Genomic DNA, 20619 nt, shown 5'->3' on the forward strand with positions numbered 1-20619 from the left:
ACCATTTCAAAGCAAGACCAAAACCTCGATCCAACGTCGAGTGATCACTTTTCTCAAAACCTAACAGAACCAGCACGTATTCCTCCACCCTTTTGTAAGTCGATTGCTTTATGCATCGCCATCAACCTTGTAAGTCGATTGCTTCATGCATCGCCATCTACCTTTATCCCTAACACTTCTCCTTGCTCCATTCGTCGATTCTCGTTCCGATTAGGTAGCACCCATTAGATAGAACCCTTTGTATGATAACATAGGTAGAATTCCCATATTCTTTGCATGCTAACCTTAGGTAGATATTCCCATTCGTAAATCCTAATACTTAAGTACATATTGCATGACAACACTAGGGCAGAGCTTCCCCCACTTCTAGACCTTTCCGAGCGTCTCCGATCTTGTGGCATGTAGTCCGTTCTATTGCAAAGAGGTAACTGCCTAAGACTCGATTCAGCGAGCTGCGACACCTACTGCTAGGACGTGAACACATTGCCCACTCTCCTTTGACACAACTGGTGTCCTCCTTTGTAAGTCCATGTTCGAATGGCAACCCCTATGTTAGGGGAACTACGTCGCCCTGATTCTCATACCAGATGAGGTACGTAGGCAGGAGATCGTGCGAGATCTCTCCGGGCGCCCTTTTTCTTTTTAAACCTGTTTGTCTCTTTTGACGTCTCAGCGTCTCTTTGTGTTGGTGTGATAACTATTAGGTTCAAGTTCCAGACTCCCTATTAGTTTGTTTTCTCCCCTATGAAGGGGAACTACATCGCCCTGATCCTCATACCAGATGAGGTACGTAGGCAGGAGACCGTGCGAGATCTCTCCGGGCACCCTTTTCTTTTTTGCGTGTGTTCCTTTCCCCTATGAAGGGGAACTACGTCGCCCTGATCCTCATACCAGATGAGGTACGTAGGCAGGAGACCGTGCGAGATCTCTCCGAGCACCCTTTTCTTTTTTGCGTGTGTTCCTTTCCCCTATGAAGGGGAACTACATCGCCCTGATCCTTGTTCCAGACGAGGTATGTAGGCAGGTGGTCGTGCGAGGCCACTCCGGGCACCTTTCTTTTTTCTTTTTGTGTGTGCTTGACAGTTATAGGCTCGAGTTCCCGACTCCCTATCAACTTGTTTGGTTGTTGTGTGCTTGGAAGCTGATGTAAGTCCATCAAGTGGCATTCGGGTTCCAGTGTGATTTTGTTGGGTTCGGATGCTGATGTAAGTCCAGTGATTGGCAGTCGGGCTCCACGTTTGCCCCCTTTGTGTTTGTTGGGTTCGGATGCTGATGTAAGTCCAGTGATTGGCAGTCGGGCTCCACGTTTGCCCCTTTGTGTGTGTTTGGTTCGGATGCTGATGTAAGTCCAGTGATTGGCATTCAGGCTCCATGTTTGCCTTTCTGTGTGTGTGTTTTGGTTCGGATGCTGATATAAGTCCAGTGATTGGCATTCAGGCTCCATGTTTGCCTGCTTGTGTGTTGTTTGTTTGGCGTGCGTGTAGCCGAACTACGGCAACTCTGATTCTCATGTTCAGATGAGATACGTAGGCACAAGATGCGATGTCTTGCCGAGTTTGACTAACAACTAACAACTAATCCTTGTTTGCTTTCGCCCTCGTTGCGATCTTTTCTCTCGCCCTCGTTGCGATCGAGACCTTCCCTTTCTCTTGCCCTAGTTGCAATCGAGACCCTTATTCTCGTAGTTAGCCGAACTACATTATGCTCTGATTCTCATTTCCGATGAGATATGTAGGCATAAGACGCGATGTCTTAGCGAGCACACATCTCTTTCACCCATAGGTACCCGAGCTACGAAGACTCTGATTCTCATATTCAGATGAGATACGTATGCAGTGGATGCGACATCTATGCGAGTCATTTCTTTAACCCTTTCTTTTAGTAAATAGTACATTAGATAAACACACACCCTTCAGACAAGAAACAACAAGAGTGGATCCCGTAGAGTACTACGGATGCGTAGGGGTGCTAATACCTTCCCTTCGCATAATCGACTCCCGAACCCAAGATTTGGTTGCGAGACCTTGTCTTTTCCTTTCCTTTCTCCAGGTTTACTTCGAGCGTTTCCTTTCCCTCCTTTGGGATAAATAACGCACGGTGGCGACTCTTCTGTCATTTCTTTTTTCGCCGGTTGTTTTTTCGCACCTTCTGTTATTTTTCGGGTTGCGACAATACCTGCATACAATCCTCACATTTACTTCATTTCCGCATCATATACTTTACATCATTTCATAGCATGTATATGCATACCATGTTCGCAAGCATAAAACATCTCATGCATCATGACATTGCATGAAACTAACTTTATTTTTCAGGCTAATTATCCTCCTGATCACATTCAAGATTCGAATACAGCTCTCGGATATAATCCATGTGACAGACATTCTTCTAATGGTGGCATCTCTAAGCCCACCCCAGACATTCATTGCAAATACAACCACCAATATTATCAGATACAGCCTAACGTACGGCTCATTCTGCAACTCCAATACGGTCTAACGTACGACCCATTTGGACCTTCAACTCAGATACGATCTAACGTACGATCCATTCTGACTTTCAGCAACTCCAATACGGTCTAACGTACGACCCATTTGGACCTTCAACTCAGATACGATCTAACGTACGATCCATTCTGACATTCTGCAACTCCAATACGGTCTAACGTACAACCCATTTGGACCTTCAACTCAGATACGATCTAACGTACGATCCATTCTGACTTTCAGCAACTCCAATACGGTCTAACGTACGACCCATTTGGACCTTCAAATCCTCAGAAGCTTCCTAGCGGACGGTACATTCCGGGGTGTAGTCTAGCGTACGACTACTTTCTTCGTCAGATACAGCCTAACGTACGGCTCATTCTGCAACTCCAATACGGTCTAACGTACGACCCATTTGGACCTTCAACTCAGATACGATCTAACGTACGATCCATTCTGACTTTCAGCAACTCCAATACGGTCTAACGTACGACCCATTTGGACCTTCAACTCAGATACGATCTAACGTACGATCCATTCTGACTTTCAGCAACTCCAATACGGTCTAACGTACGACCCATTTGGACCTTCAACTCAGATACGATCTAACGTACGATCCATTCTGACTTTCAGCAACTCCAATACGGTCTAACGTACGACCCATTTGGACCTTCAAATCCTCAGAAGCTTCCTAGCGGACGGTACATTCCGGGGTGTAGTCTAGCGTACGACTACTTTCTTCGTCAGATACAGCCTAACGTACGGCTCATTCTGCAACTCCAATACGGTCTAACGTACGACCCATTTGGACCTTCAACTCAGATACGATCTAACGTACGATCCATTCTGACTTTCAGCAACTCCAATACGGTCTAACGTACGACCCATTTGGACCTTCAACTCAGATACGATCTAACGTACGATCCATTCTGACTTTCAGCAACTCCAATACGGTCTAACGTACGACCCATTTGGACCTTCAACTCAGATATGATCTAACGTACGATCCATTCTGACTTTCAGCAACTCCAATACGGTCTAACGTACGACCCATTTGGACCTTCAACTCAGATACGATCTAACGTACGATCCATTCTGACTTTCAGCAACTCCAATACGGTCTAACGTACGACCCATTTGGACCTTCAAATCTTCAGATACAGCCTAACGTACGGCTCATTCTGCAACTCCCATACGGTCTAACGTACGACCCATTTGGACTTTCAAATCAGATGCGATCTAGCGTACGATCCATTCTAATTCCACCTTCGTCAGATACAGCCTAACGTACGGCTCATCCTGCAACTCAGATACGATCTAGCGTACGATTCATTCTGATCTTCCATCCCCAGCAGCGTATAACACACTCTGACTCCCCAGCGAAGTCGACAGCATAATGGATGACTCACTATACGGTCTAGCGTATGACCCGGTATGACACCCATGCCTCCAGATATCGTCTAACGTACGACACAATCTGAAGCTCTCATCATCAAACTTCCTGGATGGGATCTTTAAGCCCATCTCCACCAAGACTAATTGACAAGCGCAAATTTTCGGGGCATTCTAGTGTTCAATAATCTCTCACCTCCAGACCACGAACGACATACTCGCCGTCCTAACTCTCTCGGCTCAAGAATATTGAACAGGGGCAGCTGTCATACCCCAAAATTTGCCCGCTGGCATTACAAGACATTTTTCAGGACACTCCGACTTATTCTGCAAGGCACTGACATCAAATGAACAAAAGCCCAGCTCACAACAGGCCCAATCCAAAAATGGCCCAAAATAGCTTGCTCGCTAGGCGAGCAATTCCTTCGCCTAGCGAACACTTCATCATGACACTCGCCCAGCGAAGCATCAGATCCAGTAAAAGCCCAAACTAGCTTGCTCGCTAGGCGAGCAATTCCTTCGCCTAGCGAAGCTTGCGAATATCAGAAGTTTTGGACCTCATTCTAAGCCCATTAGGTCACAACAAGAGTACTATAAATAGTCAAGCCTTCAGCCACGAAACACACAGAAGAAGAGGGACGGAAACCCTGGCAGAGAAACCCTGAAGATCGACTTAGAGAGTTCCGAGCAGAGAAACCCTGAAGGCCGCTCCTCCGCACCAAAGTTACCGCCGCCCGACTCCATCCGATACCACGTTCAGTTACAAACAGGTTTGCGTATCACCAATGCTTCATGCTTTTAATCGATAATCTTTACACATGAAAGGCATCATGATTAAGTTTTCGGATATGTAATTTGATTTCATTTAAATATGCCTAAATATCCTGAATACTTGTCTATGCTATGCCTGTAATCCAATGCCATAAAAGTTCAGGTTTCCAGAGATCATGCTGCCATCAAATTCAAAACCAGAAGTCGCTCGCTAGCACATCGCTAAGCGAGACAGTAGCGAGTACTCGCTAGGCCTTCGCTAGGCGAAGCAGAGGCGAACGGGACAGTGGCTGCTTTGTCTCTTCGCTGTTCTGTCTTATGTTTATCAAATCATGATTTATTATAGTTCTGCATCATTTGGCCTGAGTTCATGACTGTTATGTTTATTTTATGGTGCAACTCTCAATTATGCTTTACCTCAATGCTCTAATCCGTGTGTTGAATTATGTAAGGGCTTACTTATTCTCGAAGAAACGGCCAGCCAGGTGTTCCACCTTATGTGTGGGATACCCTTATGGAGATTTATTTTGAATTATTCAATTGATTTTAATGTATTTTATGGCGAAGATCCACCCTAATGGCTTAATTGATTTTAATATGGTAACTTTAATACGGACCTAATTACCTACTTGATGACGGCTACCTAATTGAATGTAAAACTTTGCCTTTAAATAAGTGATCTCGGACCTCTCTTTGTTACCCTACGATTACGGTATTACGGTCATGTCCCGCGAATGTGGGGATACACTTAGCAAAGACCCTTCGGTTAAATCATCATAGCCCCTCGAATGTTGCCTTCGAAAATACGATTTTGTCCCTCGATGACCCTTCGGTGTAGCCTACGGTTAAATGATGATCGTCCCTTCGAATGCTAAGGTATCCTTACAACTGTTGCCTTCAATGACCTATCGATGACCCTACAATGACCCTTTTACATCCAAAGGATAAAACTACTTACTTCTCAATAGTAAGGACAGTTTTACCCTCATAAGGATAGGAAATGCCCATAACGACCTTAGGAAGGTATAACTCTCAATTACTGGATCATAACCTAAAACATTTTCCACCCCTCACACTTTGAAAGTCCTAGAAAATCACCACTTGGTATACATTCATACTAGAATCATTACCAAGTTATATTTTTCTAAACTGTCTTTCAAAATCAAACGAGATAAATACTTTGTATATATTCATACGAGAATCATTACAAAGTTAAACTCTCTTTTCGAAACATTTTTAAACAATTCACCAACACTTTTCAGACAAAAATATAAGTGATCCAGCAATTAAGAGCCCATGGATAACCATGGATACAAAGGGTGCTAATACCTTCCCTTTGTATAATGTACCTCCCGAACCCAAAATCTATTGAGGTCTTTCCTGTTCTTTTCCACCTTTCCTTATTGGATAAAAGAAAAGTCGGTGGCGACTCTTGCTATCCGCGACATTGCGATAAAAAGCAAAATACCCCAAGTCAGTTCACCGTATGACAGCGAGTCTTGACACATGCGTCCAAATTGTGAGCCATACGTCAGCTGGAAAATCCCAAAATACTTGTTGGAGGGGAAACATGTGAGGCATTTAATGTCACCAATAATGACATAAATTCAATACTCATTTTTCCCTTTTTCCTTTATGGTGATTATTAGGGATTTAGATTAGGATGGCAATTTGGTTGAACCTTCAACTCATGATGAATGTATAGCTCTATGGAACTATTGTTATAGGAACACTCAATGTCTTAACGAGATTATTGACAATAAACTAAGGGAACTAGGAATGTTTGACAACTGCGAGAGTTCTCTTAATTACGATAGTTATAACAGTGGTGGTAATGAAAATGACTCCTCTTTTCTTTTTGTTTTCCTAGAAAACATGAAGATTATAGCCACCTTCGACTCTAAGCCAAAAAATGTAAGGGAAGTTGGGTCCATCTACACCACTGAGGACCAAATAACCTCTCTTTAGTAGAAACTTACTTTCTCTTCCTCAGATTATGAAGAAGAAATTATTCTGGAGGCATGCTCTCGTGCAGAGAGGGCCAACATGGCCGCCTTTTACACCTTTTCCACTTCTTCCTTTTACTTTGACTTACCCACGATTCATGAGGTTAAGGTTCGTCTCCCCTTCTCTCCCTTCATGGTGGAGGTTCTCACTGTGCTTAATGTAGCCCTCTCTCAAACCATGCCCAACGACTATAGCCTGATTAAGACATTTGAGATTATATGTCAGCGGCTAAGGGCCTAGCCAACCATCATGATGTTTTTCTCCTTTTACTTCACCAAAGTGTCTGTTTGTTGAGGCTTGGTAACCCTTTCCTGGGAGGGGCTTATTAAAATCCCATTCTAACCATTTCAAAGGTTGGAAGACCAAATTTATGAAGATAAGGGAATGAGACAGTTATTCATTAGTTACTATTGAGGCGAGTGGTGCCCCTATATTTCCCCTTGCCTGGATTGGTAGTCTCACGGGGATCAACAAGTATAATTACACTTGCCTTACTGCTGGCGAGGATGAGGTATTCCAGACCTTGGATGAGTTTAAAGTTACGAAGTCCCACACCAAAATTATTTTAGACCAAAGAGATGATGAATCCATGGAAACACATATGCAAGTATTAATGACGTTGTCTTATAATGTTGCTTACATAACTTATGTTAATAATTTATTCTTACCTTTATTGCATAGAAGATGTCCAAGATTCCCCCGGGTGAGATGACAGAGCGTATGGCCAAGTGGAGAGCTTAGCGTTTAAACTCAGATAACCCCTAGAACCGCCTCAAATGTTTTATCAACATGGGGGTCAAACCCCTAGAACCGCCTCAATGGTCAGTATGTCTCATCTGCAATTGTTCTACAGCCTCTGTCGAATGCTTTTTCAATTGTGCAAAATTGATTCAAGAAGAGCACAAGCACACATATAAAAGAAATTCAGGATTTCCAACGTTACTTTGAGGATGTCTATAATCCTCGTGGTATTCGACGAACCATCTATGATCCAACTCTTACTTTAAAACAAAAAGTTGTTGAAAAACTCTTACTTATGTAACCGATAGGTATAACTTTGCTTTAAAGTTTTATTTTTCTAAGTTCCCACCATTCTCGACCTGTGAACTTGGCTTGGCTTTTCACCCACCATTTCCAGTCTGGTTGCTTTGTGGGTCCTTATCAGCTTTAAATAACGCATTGAAAATCCCCCTCCATAGAGTAGTCTTGACTAAATATTACATGGATATTTATAAAGTCTGTCTTCATGAAGACATTGAAAAGGTCCGAGTCTTGTAACCCATTTTACTAGGTGACGTACAAGATTCTTATGAAACTCTTTAAATTTCCTTATGCCTTTTACTTACTCATGTCGAATGTTTATAGATGCATGCCTTACCGCTTGAGAAATGAAAAAACCAATAGAAGCACCTAAGGAGGTTGCCCAATCTGATCATATACAAGAGCCCAAACAGGTATGACTTGCAGACATGTTCTTTCTTTCAACCAAATTTAGTTTTCCTCTATTTACTTTTGTCATTTCTTAGATTCAAAAAAGGGAAAATAGTACTTCCGCTACTGTCCCAAAGAAGAAAGCTAAGAAGCCCAAAGAGTTCGAGTCCTCGGATCACATCACAAATGACATGGTGTTTCCTATTCATGCCCCTGCTAAGCATCGGGAAGACTTGGAAAACAAAGCAACAGATGCAAGACCTAGTCATGACAAGAAGAATAAATCCTCCACTGAAACCCCTGATTCTCAAGCAATCGAGAAAAATAAGAAGAAAACAAAGAAGTCAATTCTCATCCCTTCCAAACCAAAGAGATAGAGGAAGGACGTGACTCCCAACTTTCAGGTAAAGATTGCATTGCGCTATTCAATTATTTATTTGATCCATATCTGGAAACAATATTGATTTCTTGTTTCGCAGGAAAATCCACTCTCTAACAAATTTGCGCCAACCAAAGGCATTAGCTCTCCACCAGTCAAGCTAACACAACATGTGAGATTATTCGATGATGCACTTATCGAGCACTTGTGGTTGAAGAGGGTAATCAATTATTCAATTTGAATTGAAGTAATTTTGGGTGTCTATCTCCTCAAGCATGTCAAGATATTGAGGAATGAGATAGCTCCATTGACACTCCAAACAATCCAAATCCTGCCAATCAAACATAACAAGACCATGATCATAGAGAGAGTGAGGTTGATGCCGCTGGTCCGAAACAAACCTAGATTATCCAAGAAAAACCATCAATGGGAACTAGTAATCCTTCATAATCTATAGTTGCAACCTCTAAGATTTTGGCTAATGACTCTTCATCCAACACTTCTCTTAGTCGATAAGAGATAATAGTCATCAAGGATAGAAATCCTACATAGGATTTAAGGAAATTGGTAAAGAGTCGAGGGTCCAGTTTTATTGTGAGATCTTTAAGCTCTTCAGTCATGTATGGTGGAGATATTAGTGTTGACCATATCACTGTACTTGTTGGCCAGTTGAAAGCGGAGGTTTTTGATTTGGACTTCTTCGAAGCTGTGGAAGATGATCATTCTGTCAAGTCTGAAGTTAAACAATTATTAACCCAACTTGGTGACCATGCTTTGCCTGACCCACTCCTTCACTTCATGTTTGATTTTGGCCTTTTTCTTGAACAAGATGACAAGAATGTGAGGCTACAACAAGCATCTGTCAACCAACTCCAAAAGAAGACTGAAGTTTGACCACTGTGTTTACTTCAAATTTCAACCTAGAAGTTCAATTGTTATTTTGTTGCTTTATGTGGATGACATCCTCATAGCAAGCAACAATGTCGAGGATGTTATGGAGGTGAAGGTTAAACTCGATAAAGAGTTTGACATAAAGGATCTGGAATTTTCCACCAGGATTCTTGGGATTGACATCCAAAGAGATAGAAAGCAGTCGAGATTATGCTTATCTCATGAGACATACCTGAAGAATACTCTTGACAAATTTGGTATGTCAAAGTCAAAGCTTGTTATAACACCGACAAATCCTTAATTCAAGTTGTGTATGACTCAAAGTCCTAGTACTGAAGTCGAAAGATCCTATGTGAATAAAATTCTATATGCTAGTATAGTAGGCTCTTTGATGTATGTTATGGTCTATACGATGCCAAATATAGAATACAGAGTGATCCTTGTAAGCACGTATATGGCCAATCTTGGGAAGGCACACTGGTAAGATTTGAAGTGGATTCTGAGATACATAAAATGATCCCTGAGTAGGGTCCTGGTTTATGGTGGAACCATGAGTGATGGTGAAGCCGAAGTTGAAGGATTGTCGACTCTGACTATGAAGGATGTATGGATACCAGAAAATCTCTTTCTGGATATGTTTTCACTATATTTGGTACAACAATCAGTTGGAAAGCTGCTCTTCAGAAGGTTGTTGCCTTATCAACCACTAAAGCTGAATATATTCCTCTCATTGAAGTTGTGAAAGAAGCATTATAGTTTGAAGGGTTTTCCAAGGAACTGAAACTTCAAGGTCAAGCTATCATTGTTAAATGTGATAATCAAAGTGTCATACATCTGTCAAATAATTCATCCCATCAGGATGTTAGACGATAAGCTTAGATCTAGATGGGGTGAATAGGTCCATAGTTAAAACTTTGACAAAATATGGGTTTAAAATTTTATGGTGTGGAAGAAATTTTAAAATATCTCGGATCAAAAATCGTCTAACCAAACCCGCTATCAAAAAGCTTGGATATGCATAGTAGTGACAATGATATGATAATGATTCACAAATCGATCAACAACAACTAATCATAACTAGTTGAATGCAAAGTAATAAGGAAAGTCTACTTCCAATGATAAATCACACAAAAAATCAATTGAAGCAATTTATCGAACACTTAGTGTGTGATCAATATTGTTTGGAGTTTTATGTGGTATTATTGATTTCAAAATCCAATCACAACCTAAAAGTTTATGATCAACTCAACAACACCAATTTCAGAACATAATAAAAAATTATTATCCAAACAATTTGATCAAACGATCTATGAAGTCGATAATTTATAAACAAAAAATAAAAGATAGATAGAGAGAGAGAGTACACAAGGATTTGTTTAGGCAGTTCCCCAATCAACCTCGTTATGGGTATGTCTGGCCTCAATTTGAATTCAAATTGAGATAATGTAATATATCTTACTTTATAAATGTATATATACAAGAGAGATGTAGAAATCTAACCCTACAAACCCCACGCTTGATGTTGATTATACCACCTTCTCTTCCCTTGATCAAAGCTTGATCAAGTAACCAATAATGCCAGTTTAATTTCTTCTTCTTTCTATTTTCCATGAGGCAAATTTGGGCCGATTTTACACTTGAAGTAGATCTTTCATCACTTGAGGAATAACTTGCACTCTTCCAAGCAACATAGGCTCTTCTAGAATTGCTAGACTTCTTATGATGGCCTTTCTCTTTATCTTTCTTAATCTTAGAACATTCCGGTCTATAATGACCAAATTTTCCATAGTTGTAGCAAAAACTCCTAAGTTTACCTTCTTATTCTCATCTTCCTTTGAGTATTTAGCCACCCTTCTAAACATGGTTAGGTTTTTTTCGGAGTTCTTGACTCCATTCGTCCTTATATACCTTTGGTACCTTTTGAAAAACAATCCCAGGTTCTCATCATCGGAGTTCTTGTCGTCTCTTGTTTCACGATCACTTTGCTCAATATGTGAGGGCTTTGAGCTTTAAGTCTTTAGAGAAATATACTTCTGTGAGGGTAAATATGCTTAGTTCTTATTTTAATGATGTCAAACCTTTCTAGCCGCCCATAACGTGTACTTTGGACGGTGTCATCATATCATAGAATGCATTCATCCTCTAACATGTTCCAAATATAAGTTCAACGTGTCCAGGCATATAGCAGCATATCATAGATGTGAATCATGCACTTGATCATCGTTAATACCCTAGGTTCATAAGAGATTGGTTTAAATTGATCAAAATACATCTCGAAACTCATTTTTGAGAGTTTAAGAACTGTGAGTCGACTCATGACTCGGAGCGTAACTCTCGGGTATGAACAGGTCGAGTCATAGGTCGACTAAATCATGGGAAAACTGAATGAGTCGACTTATCCACATGTTGCATCGACCCATTGCCTATTTCCATTTGAACCATGTAGCCACAGGTCTGAACAGGTCGAATCATAGGCTGACTCAACCCTGAAAATCTCTGTTTGAGTCGACTCATCCCCTGTTTGAGTCGACTCATCGCCTGCTTCACTTGAACAATTTTACCTCGGTCTGAACAGGTCGAGTGACCTCTGTGAACAGGTCGAGTGGTCGCTGCTTGGACTCAATTTTCCGCTGTGTAATTTGCAAAATAATTATGTTATGTCTGTTATTTGGTCCATGCATCATATAAATATTCTAGAGTCTCTTCTTCAACAAACAATAAGAAAAGTGAAAGATATACACCAAAGTGCTATTCATCTTCATTCTCCATTACATTTCTCAACAAGTACACATAACAATTTTTGTTGATCATTGTGCATTATTGTAGTGATAACGTCCAAATAGGATTGTGTAATCTTAGTTTGGGTTGAGGCTTTGTGTGGGCTTTTCTTGAATAAAACCATTGGGGTTTTATCCTTCAAGAATTGGGTTTTTTTTGCACTAATCTTTGCTTCACAGATTCAGCTGAGTGAAAAGTTTGAAGAACGGTGGGTTTGGTCAAACAAGTAACGGTAACCAGAGGATTATGAAGAAAGCTTAGGGTTCAAGCGACTTGCGATCAAAATCAACCGAGCTTAAGTTTTGGAGAACGTGGAGTTCTTGCAATAAGGTAGCTGTAACCGAAGGTTTGTTCGAAGCGCTTGAAGGACATGGTTCAACTTGAATCAAGGGGAGAGAAGCAAATAGGATCTACAACAACACTATGGGTTATTTGGTGGTGATCATTTGTTCTGTTGTATCAAATTTTCAACTTAATAATAAAGATATCTCAATTCTAGATTTAGAATTGAGGGCAGACGTACCCTAAGCGAGGACGGTAGGGGAACCGCCTAAATAAATCCGGTGTTACTCTCTCTTTCTCTTAACTCTTTAAATTCTGCATTAATTGCATTTTGTGTGAAATTAATAGTAAAATCAATCTCGCTTGATTATTGTGCATAGTAACTGTTTGATAAATTGGTGCAATCACTTTGATTGCAACTGAGTAAAATTCTGCACATTTAATTTGAGTGAAATTGAGACTTGGTGTGGAGTGCTCACCAAGTGTTCGATAAAATTAATCTCACACAAATCTATTAATATTTTACTTGCTCTCTTATTGTTTTAATGCATTATTAGAGGTAAAGATATCAAGGATTATGGTAGTTAATAGATTGATTTAGATAGTGGTTAATTATCTCTATCGTAGTTATTCCATTCGGTTTCACGCATATCTGATCTTTCCATTAACAGATTGTTTTGATGATTATAATCTAGGGGGCTTTCGCAATCGTTGAAAACAATTTTGAAAAGAGGTAAATTTCAAAAACTGATCTATTCAACCCCCCTTCTAGATTGGTACTATCGTCTAACAAGTGGTATCACGAGCGCCGGTTCTTCTAGTGCTTCACATATAACTTTTTAGAAAATGAGTAACGATCCTAAAGGGACGTACAATAGGGCGCCTATTTTTACCGGTGAAAACTACAATTATTGGAAAGATTGTATGCGTATCCATATCAACTCTATTGATAGGAAGGTGTTGAAAGTCATCCAAGATGGTTCTATGGAAATAACCATGACCAATGCGGATGGTGTTGTTATACCTAAACCTGAAGCACAATGGAATGGAGAAGATGAGAAAAAGTATAACTATGATTGGAAAGCAAGAAACATACTCATCACCGCCTTAGGTGTTGATGAGTATTATAGGGTTTCCCATTGTACGAGTGCTAAAGCTATGTGGGACTCATTAGAAATTACCCATGAGGGAACCAATGATGTCAAACTAGCTAGAATCAACACTTTAACATAAGAATTTGACCTTTTTCATATGGAGGATGATGAAACCATTTTCGATATGCAAAAGCGATTTTCTCATCTAATCAATCGGTTAAATGCTCTTGATAGAACTACCCCTAATGATGTTTCTACTAACAAAATCTTAAGATGTCTTAACAGGGATTGGCCACTAAAGGTCACCGCGATTAAGGAAGCTAATGATCTAAGAACATTGGACATGACAACATTGTTTGGTAAGCTTCAAGAGCATGAGAAATAGCTCATGAATCTTAAGAAACATGAGAAGAGTCAAAAGAAGGAAAAGAAGGAGAAAGCTAAGGACACCGAAAGGAAGTCTATCGCTTTAAAGGCTTCAAGATATAAGCCATCCAGCAATGATGCGTGTGAGAGTGAATCAAGTGATGATGATAAAGATTCGAATGAAGACATGAGGCTGTTTGTAAGGAGGTATAACCGATACCTTAGAAAGAATGAAGTCCAACATTCGGATAAAAATCTTGTCAACTATAGAAGACAAACAAAATTCTTGAATCGAGAGGAAAGTAAGACAACTAAGTCAAAATGATAATGCATTAATTATGGAAAGGCCGGTCACTATAAGTCGGACTGTCCCCTGTTGAAGAAAGACAAAGGAAGAGACAAACATCACAACAAATCTATCAAAGCTAGAAGAGCATACATTGCATGGGAGAGTGATAGTGAGTCCTCAAGCGATGATAACTCAAGTGATGAAGAAGAAAATGTCAATCTTTGTCTTACAGATCATCAAAAGAAGAAAAAAATGTAAGTATTTCTAAATATGATCATGTTGATTAAATGTCTTATTGTGATTTGTAAAATGCCTTTAGTACTCTACACAATGAGGCCAAGGAAACTTTCAAACGCCTAACCCCAAATAAGAAAAATTTCGATTATTTAGAAAAGAAGATTTCTGATTACGAAAAGGAATTAGAAACTCTTAAGAAATCTATGATAGAGATCACTAAAGGAAAAACTGAAGATGATAAGGGATTTTGGTTTAGATGGTCCGAATGTGAAACTTGTCACATTTGGCAAAGAGAAGTTAGAACTCTTCAAGCTAAATTAGACAAGGCTTTACAACCTAAAGTTACATTTGCTATTGATCAATCACATTTTAGAAGTAACATGAATAATACTTATCAAAAGTACACTTATATGGTAAAGGATCAAGTTAGCAAAAGCAACTCTCATCCGAACTTAAATTGTCTATATTGTTGCAAAAGGGGACATATTATTTCTAAATATCAATTTAGGAGATCCTTGGTTCCTAAAGGCATTTTTGAATGGTTGCCCAAATGCAACCAAAGTTTAACTCACACACTAGGACCCAATGAAAATTAGGTACCTCCTTCCCTTGTTTAAATTTGTAGGTGGAATGTCTTAAGGATACAGAGAGAACACGGGTTCTTGATAGTGGATGCTCAAGACACATGACGGGTGACATTTCCTTGTTCTTTGACTTTGTGGCTAAGAAGAAAGGGTTTGTAACCTACGACGCTAATAACAAGGGAGTTATACTCAGAAAAGGTAGTGTAGGTAATCCATCCTTTACTACTATCTCAGACGTCCTTTTAGTTAAAGGCCTTAAGCACAATCTCATTAGTATTAGCCAATTATGTGACAAAGGATATAAAGTATCATTTTCAAAAGATTGTTGCATGATTGAACATAATGATAAAAAGAATGATGTGCTTAAGGGCTGGAGGGAAAATAATGTATACATGCTTGACTTGAATGAAGTATCTTTGACTAGCTCTAAATGTCTCGTCTCCATGAGTGAAGACTCGTGGCTTTGGCAATGGCGATTAACGCATGTCAAATTTGATTTGCTAAATAAAGTTGTTGCAAAAGATATAGTAGTTGGTCTTACCAAAATTAAATTCTCAACAGATCACTTATGTGATGCGTGCCAAATGGCAAAGCAAACAAGGATCTATTTTAAATCTAAAAATATTGTTTCCACAACGAGACCCCTTGAACTTCTCCATATGGACCTTTTTGGGCCATCTAGAATTAAAAGTCTAGGTGGAAACTACTATGGTTTTGTTATAGGAGATGACTACTCTAGATTTTGTTGGACCATCTTCTTAGCAAGTAAAAGTGACACTTTTTCTGCTTTTGAAAAGTTTACCAAGATGTCTCAAAACAAATTGAACACTAGCATAGTTACTATTCGAAGTGATCACGAAGTGAATTTGAAAACCACCTCTTTGAGGAACTTTGTGAAACAAACGACATTGATCATAATTTTTCTGCTCCAAGAACTCCACAACAAAATGGAGTAGTTGAATGTAAAAACCGAATTTTAGAAGAGCTTGGAAGGACTATGATCAATGAAAGCGACCTTCCTAAATATTTTTGGGCCGATGCTATAAATACTGCTTGTTATATATTGAATATGATACTCATTCGTCTTATTCTAAACAAACCCCTTATGAATTGCTAAAGGGAAGGAAGCCTAATGTTTCATATCTTCATGTCTTCGGATGTAAATGCTTTGTATTAAATAATGGTAAAGAAAGCCTTGGTAAATTTGACTCAAAAGCCGATGAAGATATCTTTCTTGGATACTCACAATCTAGTAAAGCATATAGGGTATACAACAAAAGGTTACTTATTGTTGAAGAATCTGTGCATGTTTCCTTTGATGAATCTTATCCGAAAATTGTCGGAGAAGGTACTATCATTGATGGTGCAGGTGTTCCTTCGGAAAACATAATAAAAGATCAAGAAGAAAAGAGTGTTGAACCCCATCCGGAAAAAGCCGAGGAGGAGCCGGATCACATATCTGAAAAGAAAGAGAAGGATCATTCAATTAATAAAAATGATCTTCCTTTGGAATTGAAATCTTCTAAGGATCATCCCATCGATAATATTCTAGGAGATATCTCAAAGGGAGTTACCACACGGTCAAAGATAAGTAACTTTTGTTATCATTTTGCTTTCGTCTCTCAAATTGAGCCTAAAAACTCCAAAGATGCATTACTCGATGAACATTGGTTTTTATCAATGCAAGAGGAACTTAATCAGTTCAAAAGAAATGAGGTGTGGGATCTTGTTCCCCCTCCGCGAGACCATCGAGTAATCGACACTAAATGGGTGTTTAGGAACAAGTTAGATGAAAATGGAGTTATAACTCGCAACAAGGCTCGCCTTGTTGCTCAAGGATATAACCAAGAGGAAGGCATCGACTATGAGGAAACTTATGCTTCGGTTGCCCGACTCGAGGCTATACGCCTTTTTCTTGCCTATGTTTATTCTCAAAATTTCAAATTATTTCAAATGAATGTTAAGAACGCTTTCCTAAACGGTCACATTAATGAAGAGGTCTATGTATCTCAACCTCCCGATTTTGAAAACTATGAGCATCCTAACTATGTTTATAAGCTTAAACATGCTTTGTACGGTCTCAAACAAGCCCCTAGGGCATGGTATGAACGTCTTAGCAAATTTATACTAGAACAAGGATTCTCAAGAGGGAAGGTTGATACAACCCTTTTTATTAAGCGTCAAGGAAAACACTCTATTTTAGTTCAAGTCTATGTAGATGACATTGTTTTTGGATCTACTAACATAAATTTGGTAAAGGAATTCTCTAAGTTAATGCAAGGAGAATTTGAAATGAGCATGATGGGGGAGCTAAATTACTTCCTCAGACTTCAAATCAAGCAACTTGAAGAAGGAACTTTTGTGAGCCAAACAAAGTATTGTAATGAGCTACTCAAGCGCTTCGATATGGAAAACTCCAAAGTAATCAACACTCCAATGCCTACTGCTGTTAATATGGATCGGGATGAAAATGGTAAGGCCGTAGATATAAAAAGGTATAGAGGTATGGTCGGATCTCTCCTCTATCTTACCGCATCTCGACCAGACATTATGTTTAGTGTATGTATGTATGTTAGGTATCAATCATGTCCCAAAGAATCACATTTAAAGGTCGTCAAGCACATACTTAGATACCTATGCGGTACTTCAAAGTATGGGCTTTGGTTTTCTAAGGGAAGCGATTGCTCTTTGGTTGGCTACTCCGATTCCGACTTTGCCAGTTGCAAATCGGATAGGAAAAGCACTAGTGGCACTTGTCATTTTTATTCAAATTCCTTAGTGAGTTGGCACAACAAAAAGCAAGTTTCAGTTGCTTTGTCAACAGCCGAGGCGGAATACGTTATTGCGGGTAATTGTTGCGCTTAAATTCTGTGGCTTAGACAACAATTACTAGACTTTAATGTTCAACTTGAACGTATTCCCATTTTTTGTGACAACACAAGCGCCATCAATTTAACCAAAAATCCTATACTACATTCACGCACTAAACATATTGAAATTCGACATCACTTCCTTAGGGATCATGTTGAGAAAGTTGATGTTGTCTTCGAGCATGTCGATAGCAAAAATCAACTTGCCGATATTTTCACAAAACCACTTGCGACAGAGCCTTTCTTCCACATCCGTAGGGAACTTGGTGTTCTCGATATCTCGGATCGCATTTAAACATATATATTATGCTTGTCTATTCCTTGATTTATAAGTGCGACTATGTGAGGGCACTCGTCGTCTATCACCATTGGAGGTAATATCGTTCCTATCCATTTGACCTATATTAATCAACTATGTATGTATATACCTGATCTATGTAATTCTTGATGTCCATTTTATGGCTTGATCTAAGTTTGATCAATTTCTATGTTTGAATTATACTTGAATTTGCTTAGGTATCATATTTAACATGCATGTTACTGTATTTAGTTATTTGTCTTAAAGTTTATGATAACCAAATGTGGAAATGTTACTTACTTATTTTCTTTTGCTCCATGTAATATTTATGCCTATACTTCTTCCATTGACATCATGTTATGTGCATGGTTGTTAATGTTTATATGTTGCAAAGTCGTTGACTAAGTGCTTATGAATATCTTTGTTTCATGTTGACCGTTTCATTGTTTCTTTTTGATGTTGTCAAAGGGGGAGAAGCAATGGAAACATAATAGTTGATTTAGCAGAATGTTTAAAGGCATGCATAAAATCAAGGGGAGGATGTCTATCAAAGTACACGATTGTGCCACGGTTTGCCATCATAAAAAAGGGGGAGTATGCGAGGGAAAATATGTCTAGTTCTTATTTTAATGATGTCAAACCTTTCTAGTCTCCCATAACGTGTACTTTGGATGGTGTCATCATATCATAGAATGCATTCATCCTCTAACATGTTCAAAATATAAGTTCAACGTGTCGAGGCATATAGGAGCATATCATAGATATGAATCATGCACTTGATCACCGTTAATACCCTAGGTTCATAAGAGATTGGTTTAAATTGATCAAAATACATCTCAAAACTCATTTTTGAGAGTTTAAGAACTGTGAGTCGACTCATGACTCAGAGTGTAACTCTCGGGTCTGAACGGGTTGAGTCACAGGTCGAATCAATCCTAGGAAAACTGAATGAGTCGACTCATCCACATGTTACATCGACTCATTGCCTATTTCCATTTGACCATGTAGCCACGGGTCTGAACAAGTCGAATCATAGGTCGACTCAACCCTGAAAAAACTCTATTTGAGTTGACTCATCCCCTGTTTGAGTCGCTCATCGCCTGCTTCACTTGAATAATTTTGCCTCGGGTCTGAACAGGTCGAGTGACCTGTGTGAACAGGTCGAGTGCTTGCTGCTTGAACTCAATTTTCTGCTGTGTAATTGTGCAAAATAATTCTGTTATGTCTGTTATTTGGTCCATGCATCATATAAATATTCTAGAGTCTCTTCTTTAACAAACAACAAGAAAAGTGAAATATATACATCAAAGTGCTCTTCATCTTCATTCTCCATTGCAATTCTCAACAAATACACAATAATTTTTGTTGATCATTGTGCATTGCTGTGGTGATAACGTCCAAATAGGATGGTGTAATCTTAGTTTGGGTTGAGGCTTTGTGCGGGTTTTTCTTGAATAAAACCATTGGGGTTTTGTCCTCCAAGAATTGGGGTTTTTTGCACTAACCTTTGCTTCATAGATTCAGCTGAGTGAAGAGTTTGAAGAACGGTGGGTTCGGTCAAACAAGTAACGGTAACCGGATGATTGTGAAGAAAGCTTAGGGTTCAAGAGACTTGCAATCGAAATCAGCCGAGATGAATTTTTGGAGAACGTGGAGTTCTTGCAATAAGGTAGCTATAACCGGAGGTTTGTTCGAAGCGCTTGAAGGACTTGGTTCAACTCGAATCAAGGGGAGAGAAGCGAATAAGATCTACAACAACACTAGGGGTTGATTGGTGGTGATAATTTGTTCTCTTGTATCAACTTTGCAACTTAATAATAAAGATATCTCAATTCTAGATTTAGAATTGAGGGCAGACGTACCCTAAGCGAGGACGGCAGGGGAACTGCCTAAACAAATATGGTGTTATTCTCTCTTTCTCTTAACTCTTTAAATTCTGCATTAATTACATTTTGTGTGAAATTAATAGTAAAATCAAAATCTCGCTTGATTGTTGTGCATAGTAGTTGTTCAATAAATTGGTGCAATCACTTTGATTGCAACTGAGTAAAATTCTGCACATTCAATTTGAGTGAAATTGAGATTTGGTGTTGAGTGCTCACCAAGTGTTCGATAAAATTAATCTCACACAAATCTATTAATATTTTACTTGCTCTCTTATTGTGTTAATGCATTATTAGAGGTAACGATATCAAGGATTGTGGTAGTTAATAGATTGATTTAGATAGTGGTTGATTATTCTATCGTAGTTATTCCATTCGGTTTCACGCATATCCGATCCTTCTATTAACTGATTGTTTAGACGATTATAATCTAGGGTGCTTTTGCAACCGTTGAAAACAATTTTAAAAAGCGCTAAATTTCAAAAAACTAATCTATTCAACCCCCATTCTAGATCGGTACTATCGCCTAACAACTTATTCTATTCCACCTTGTCTTTATCTTTCTCTTTATTTACCTTCAT

Source organism: Lathyrus oleraceus, chromosome 3 (genome assembly GCF_024323335.1).
Source record: "Lathyrus oleraceus cultivar Zhongwan6 chromosome 3, CAAS_Psat_ZW6_1.0, whole genome shotgun sequence".
NCBI lineage: Eukaryota > Viridiplantae > Streptophyta > Magnoliopsida > Fabales > Fabaceae > Lathyrus > Lathyrus oleraceus.